Raw genomic sequence first — 7,209 nt, 5'->3', positions numbered from 1 at the left:
CATAGTAAGGGATTTCTCATTTTCATGATTATTATTAACATAACTGCAGTATATGTCACATTTTTTATGATGTTATGTTTGGTATATTTAAAGAAAATACAACACAGTTTAAAATTCTTGATCTGTTACATTCCTGTTCAAAATGTTTCTTACACTAGAGGAGAAGGTGAATTTCAGGAAAGACATGTATGGAAACTCTTTGTCCTCTACAGACTTTGCTTTTCCTTTGATCAATGAGAAATTTCCTTCATTGCAAAGATGCAGGATCACCCAAACCACCAAACTACAAAGGAAAACACTTGACATTTGATACACCTGATTAAAAATGTAAGACTCCTCTTGCACAATTAACCTCATTTTCCTACCCAACATTTTGGAGTGAATGCAAGAAAAACGTTAATGTAGATGGTGTGAAAATCATTCTGACTACTTACCAGGTGCTCTTTACTTTTCACTACTCTGTCACCAGCTGCTATATTGTCTTGATGGCTATGATACAAAAACAGAGATTAAAAAAAAAAGAGAGGAGAAAAAGGAGCAATTACTCCCCCACATGCATTATTATAGTTTCATGGGTTATAACAGCAGTAATTGGAATCAAGTCAGCCATCTCCTGACTTGACATTGTTTGCTGTAAAGAATAAAGGTACACTTTGTTGCATTCTAATTAGGGAATGAAATCTTGGGCTATCTTTGTGAAAGTGTAGGTTTGTTTGGTTTTTTTTTTAGGGCATGGAAGTCAGGTGCTTCTTGAACTCATCTTTGCCTTCAAACAGAAGCCCAGGAACGTCAGAGCAGCTGGGCACCAGACTGCATAGAGGGAACATGGTGAGTCAACCAACATGGCAATTTTGGCTCTAAACCAGCAAGGGTACAAAAGTAGGGTGAACTTGAAACACAGGTAGCAACTCACAGAGTAGCAAAACAAAGGATCATTGCATTCAGGCAACACTGTTGAATAATAACATTTACAGGAAAATCATCTGGATTTACAAGACAACAGTTATCTTTCTTTTATGTATTTAAACCAGGGTACAAAATCAAGAACTGGGATTCCACTGCTACTTCAGCTTCCTCTGAGATTCAACATTTTCACTCCTTTTCTGCAATGCAGAGTGAGTCACTTGCTGTGTAAACCAAAGTAGCTCCACTCAATTTTTCAAACTCCAATGGTAAAACTATTTATTCACACTACCTATCCCTATTGTCTCTTCAGATTAACTTCCATATAATCTGTTTTTATACCTCTTTAGTTATAAAGAGGATCACTTTCAGAGCAAAATCTCGGAGTTCTTTCATGAAAAAAGGTATTGCATAAAAAGGTTTTTAGAGCTGGCAGATTACCCAACAATGAACAAATGGCTTCACTGGTGTAAGGATACAATATCTTCAGAGTGCACCCTTGCATGCATACACATGACACACGGATCTCTTGCCTGCAGCTTTAAAGACTGATGTTATCATCACAAAAAGTATTAGCAGAAAATGGATTTATTTCTAAGTGCAATAAGATAGATTGTCCATTCAGGTACAAGTTACAGTTGCTACACTTTGTGTAGACACACTCATTTATGAGAGATGAGCATCCACTACTCTCTCTTCAAAAACAAGCAATGGAACTAGCTTTTCCAATTCTGAACAGTAATAACAATTGAAGTAACAATAAAGGCATTCATCTTTATAATGAAATGAAAGAAAATTTTCTTCTCCAACAATGCCCATCTGGCTGAACTATTGCATGCCCAATAGCAATAGACCACAAATATGCTTACATGTCCACTAGCGTGTAAGTGTAGACACTGTGAAATTATAAATTCTTCCTAAGCTTGACAAAAGGCTAAAAATCTTCCACTGATGCAGCACTGATTAAATCAGTCTCCAGATTTAGTATTCCATGAGAGGGAATCTGAGTCCTGAACATAGTCACCATATGAAACACTCAGGTGATATCTTTGCTGTGATGCAGACCCAGGTGACTGTAAGGCTGTTCCTATTAATAAGGTAGAGAAAAAGAGGCTGGATATGATAAATAGGACAAACCAGGGTTTTACACTGGAGACCAGAGATATATATAGCACCCTCTCAGTTCCACACAACCACACACACATGCAAGGAAGCAGCAGAGGCAGCGACTGCCCTTGCATAGTCATGTGGACTATTACATTTTTGGTTTCTCAGTCGTCACCATCCAGGTCCTGCCGTCTATCCCTTAGAAGTGAGCAGTCAGTGAGTAGAAAGAAAGAACAGAGAATGCAAGAAGAAAAGGGAACAATCATAGGGAGCATGGTAGGAAGGGAGCAGGCTGCCAGGCTGCACACCAGAATTTCCATGTCACACTATACCCTGGGCAGTTCCAGAAATCATAAGAATTATGTGTGCTCAAAAGCCACAGTTCAGTTCCCTCAGCTTTAGGACATCACATACAGTCAACTATTAACAACAGCAGCAAGTCATACCATAAATACATACGGCTCAGCCTTTGAACTAGTTACATTTTCAGTTCTTGTTCCTATTGGAAGGCTCCTGGCAAAAGACCAGGAAGGGATCTTCTGGTTTCCTAAATGTATTCACAGACACAGCTCGTTTGTCCAGGTGCCAGCCTTTCCTTTTTATTTTTTATGGTATTTCCCAGTGTACATTTTAGACAGTAGTTATATGTCCCCTCTGTGCCTTCTTACAGCTAAGTCCGTCAAGCCATCCTGTTCTAACATGAAGAATTCTTTTTATTGATTTTCTTAATAACACCTCCACCACAAGCACAGACAATTGACACATTCGAGGAAGAAGCCTCCTTTCTACCTTAGCCACATCTGCTCTGTTCCAGCTGCTCCTGAGGTGCAATCTCTGACTTCGTCATTAACCGCTTCATGAACTGGTGTGGTGAGGGAGGTGGTGCTTCTGTCCTGTCCCTGATAAAACTTTATGTTTGCCTGGGCTGAGAGGTAGCCAAGGAAACTGAATGATCTCAGGGTCATTTTTTGCCCATTCAGCTCTTTCATCAAGCCCTGAAGAAAGCTTTTCAGCAAAGGGTCCCTTGCTCATGAAGACAGCAGGGGTCTCTGCACGAGATTAATACTTTGTAATATCCTAAGCTGCTTGAGCTTTGCCTGACACTTTAGGGAAGTGGATGAGGTGGACCAGCTTGTTTCTTTTGCCCTCTATTACCATAATGATTTCACCAGCAGGTAAAGGAAGTCCTGGCTTGCTCCTTTCCCTGTGTGATGTGGATGTTGCAACATCCCCAGAGTGCTCCTAACCTGTTGCTTCTCACCCTAACCTGAAGCATATGTTTGTATCATATTAACAAATAAGTTGTCACAGGGACCTTGTGTTCCAGCCCTTTTTTCCAGCTTGGCTATGTCACAACTAGTAATGTGATTCTGGGACTACAGATTCCTCACACATGGGAAAATAGGTCAATATTAGTAGTCCTGGATCAAAATAGGTGCCCACCTCTCGATTAAATTGTACCTTCTTGCTTCTCCACTGTCTTTTCCCTAACTCAGAATCAAAATGACTGCTGTGCGCACATCTTAAAGCTAAGAAGCCAAAATGCCTTTTATTTCTGCATCATTTTGCCTTCTAATTTGCCCCAAGATGTTCCAGAAGGTAACTGTTTCAGAGGACTGTGAAGAATTCAACATTTAAAGTATCTTCTTTTCCTATAATGTGCAATAAGAATGCATTGATTCAAACCTTTTGCAAAATATAGACTTGTTAAAAGTCACATTGTCTGAAAGTCTGGCATGCTAATTTCCCATGTGTGATCGGCTGAATGTGCAGATACTCAATGGTAAATTAAACCCAGGGTTTGTCAAAAAGAATTTCTGAGTAAGTTTATTAGGTTAAAAACTGTTTTGTTTTGGTGTGCCACTGTTGTTGTTTTTTCTTGGTCCCACATGGAGAGCAAACATGGCCTGGAAGAGTGTTATGTCAAGTACCTCCCATCATGCATTGTCGCTGCTCAGTGAACTGGAGTCTAAAAAAAAGTAATTCCTCATTTTCATCTTGACTAGGATTCCCCTTTTCTTTGCTGTGAAGCTGCACTAATCCTTCATTCAGTGCAACCCACACTCTCTGGTTCCACTCGGAGTTCTCCCTTTCTAACATCATTGTATTCTTTATCTGGGCCTTCTTCTTCCAATAGTACTCCTTGAAAGCTCTTTCACAGACAAGAAAGGACCAGCTCCATAATGGCCAAGTTGGCCCTTTTCTTTTCTCTCTCTTTTTTTTTAAGCTTCCGACTGAGCTTTGCTATTTAATCTTCTTGAGGCGTTCAAGATGTCACTTGCCTCTGATGACTATAGACAAAAGGGAAATCCATCCAACTTGAATGCAGTGTATACTTGAATACATTGGGTTGCTTTGAAGAGAGTTTCTTGAAGTCTCTGTGTTTCATTGGCTGTCCTGGTGGCCTCCATGCAGGTCTTTATGTGGAATCATACGCCCTTTCACAGATCACATTTCCGTGAATGTTACCTGAATTTATACAGCCCTAAATATTAGCAGGTGAAATACAAATCAAAAGACGTTGTTTCAATCTGGTATTTTTAATAAGCTAATGAAAATTCCCTCCTCACCACAAGTGTATATGAACACCTGATGCTTTGTGGATGCTTTGACTGCTTGATTTGCACAGATTTTACAGGTAGCTATGTCATGTTCCCCCTTCTTACTGCTGTGAGCTGAAAAAAGGAGAATACACAGAGGACAGGGTGCAGCATCCCCTCGCTCCAGCCCCTCGATTCTCTGTTTGAGCACTGAAGAGTTAACATTTGCCTCTCTACAATACATTACCTCAAGATTAATTTTACATGTCCTGTATTTTAGAAAATCTGAAACATTAATATGAAGTACTTTAATAACTGTTACGGACAGTGTAAATAAAATGCTTTTATTTATACTCATAAATTCTCTACATTCTATGTATTCTTTAAAGGACACCGATTTTCCTGAAGTACTGAATACCCCAAGACACGTAACTCTATAGCTACTGGTTACCTATGAATATTTATACGGACTGACAACAGACTGATGGTGTGGAGGATGTCAGGTGAACAGGTATTTGTCCGTATAGGTTATTAGTTTGTATAGATTATCTGTTATTAGTCTGTATGAATTCAGTTTTGTGAGCTTATTCTTATGTCTCACATACAGATAAAATTCTAGGAAAACAACAAAATTGATAGCGTTCATTGCAATGTGGATGTAAGTGCTAGCATTTTTATTAAATGGAAATACAGAATTGGAATTTCTGCATTAAAATATGAATCTACCAATTCCTAGCATTGGTCAGGAGAAGAAAACATGCAGTCTTTGTAGAGATATATACAACTTTTCATTTCCCATATCAATCATGAGAACAAGTTGAAGTTCAGATAATGGCCAGTTCAATTTACCCTAATTGTTAAGGACTTAGCCTGACTGTTTGCATTACAGACTGTGGCCACTGGGTTCTCAGTAGGGGTTTGCGGCCTACTCCATCCCGTAACAAACCCATGTTCATGCGTCGATTCAGATCCATCACCCTGAGATAAACTGTGAATATTGCCCTTTGTCCTGTGCTGCATTCTTTCATGCATTGTGTAGTGACTATTTAAGGATTTAAAGGCTCATTTGCACAATTCTTTTGTCAGCAGCCTCGGTGCAGAATGGAAAAGTGATGGCTTCTCTGTCTGGGTTATGCCCTGAAGCTCTTGTGAGAGAAATCTACATACATAAGTTTTTCTTACACATGCAGAATGTCAACACTAAAAAAAAAAAAATGACCTGTCTGTTTCTGTAGCTTAAAAGGTTATGGGTTAATATATGATGTGATTTGTTTTCCTCTTTTGTGGTATTTAAAAAAAATCAACACTTGAAAACAAACAGTAAAGGAATACAGAAACACTGGATATTTAAAAATTCAGCTGATTAGGGTTGCTGGAATTTGCAAAATAAATCTCCTTTGCTGAAGGTGATTGATATCATTAATAATTTAGATGCCTTCAATTGCTCAGGAAATGTCTGAGAAGATATTTCAAAGGTCCATCTCATCTGCCTATTATGCATGTCTGTTTTGTTAATACATGTTTATTTAATAAAAAAAAAATCCTTGGAATGACAGTAGGTTTATTTTGATATATATATATATGTGTATAATACATATACATATATATACATTTATGTGTTTTATGAAAAGGTCTTGTTATTCTTCCCCCCAAAGCAAAGCTGGCTGGAAGCTTGCAAAAAAGATAAAGATTTGGTAAAATCAGCTCTTTGCACTTTAGCTGAGAACTCAGAACTAACTCCCTCTGAACTATTTACCTGTCTCATTTACTGTATTAATGCTTTTTATTTGACATAGATGTCTCATTATGTTCATGAAATTTACAGTCATTTCTCACAAATAAGCATCGAGGATTTGAACTCAGATAGCGAAGTGGTATTTCAGCAAATTCAAGCTGCTTAGCTAGTACACCTGAATTGCAGACGAATGACATTCCCTTTTTCTGTACAGCATTTTTCATTAAAGTTTATGACTTAGAGTGCTTGGGAATAAGCTGCACTTTTCTTCAATGTTTTCAAAATAAATTGTTTTGTAATGTGTCTCATAGCATTTGGTATGAATAAAATGTGTGAGGCAAGTAACTCATGCAGTTGGTAAAAAACCTCGAAACATGCAAGATTTTGCCTTCAAAATAAATCTGACTGATATTTTTAAACCATTATAACTTTAACAATATGATTATAAAAAATGAATATGCTATAGACTTATTTATCTATCTGTTTTCCACTTACAAATTGTTAGCATTAGACTGAATAGTGAAATCTGTCCAAACTAGTTTTAATGGGACTTCATCTGATTTTAATGAAACTCCAGCAATATGGATATTTTTGTTGTTTAAAAATATCCTGTTGGGATATTCCAGTTTTTATATCAATCATCCATCCCCTCTGCTCTACAAATATTCTGAATTTTTTGTCATCTAAACTTTTCCCAGAATTATTAAACCATTTTCTTATCCTGCTGTGTGTGGTCAAAATCTCTGCAGCTACCATATTAATCAAAATTCTCCTTAAAGCTTATCTTTGCTGTGGTCCAGGTACCATCTAGTAATAAATGGTGGTAACTGATATGTTCAAAATTATGTTATTATTGGTAACAATTGGTTTAATCGACCTACAGCTCAGGCATATAGCCAGTGTAACCCTTGCTAAAGCCTCTGA

Source organism: Egretta garzetta, unplaced genomic scaffold (genome assembly GCF_000687185.1).
Source record: "Egretta garzetta isolate BGI_Z169 unplaced genomic scaffold, ASM68718v1 scaffold15, whole genome shotgun sequence".
In the NCBI taxonomy this organism is placed as follows: Eukaryota; Metazoa; Chordata; class Aves; order Pelecaniformes; family Ardeidae; genus Egretta; species Egretta garzetta.
Note: the sequence above shows the minus strand (reverse complement) of the source record.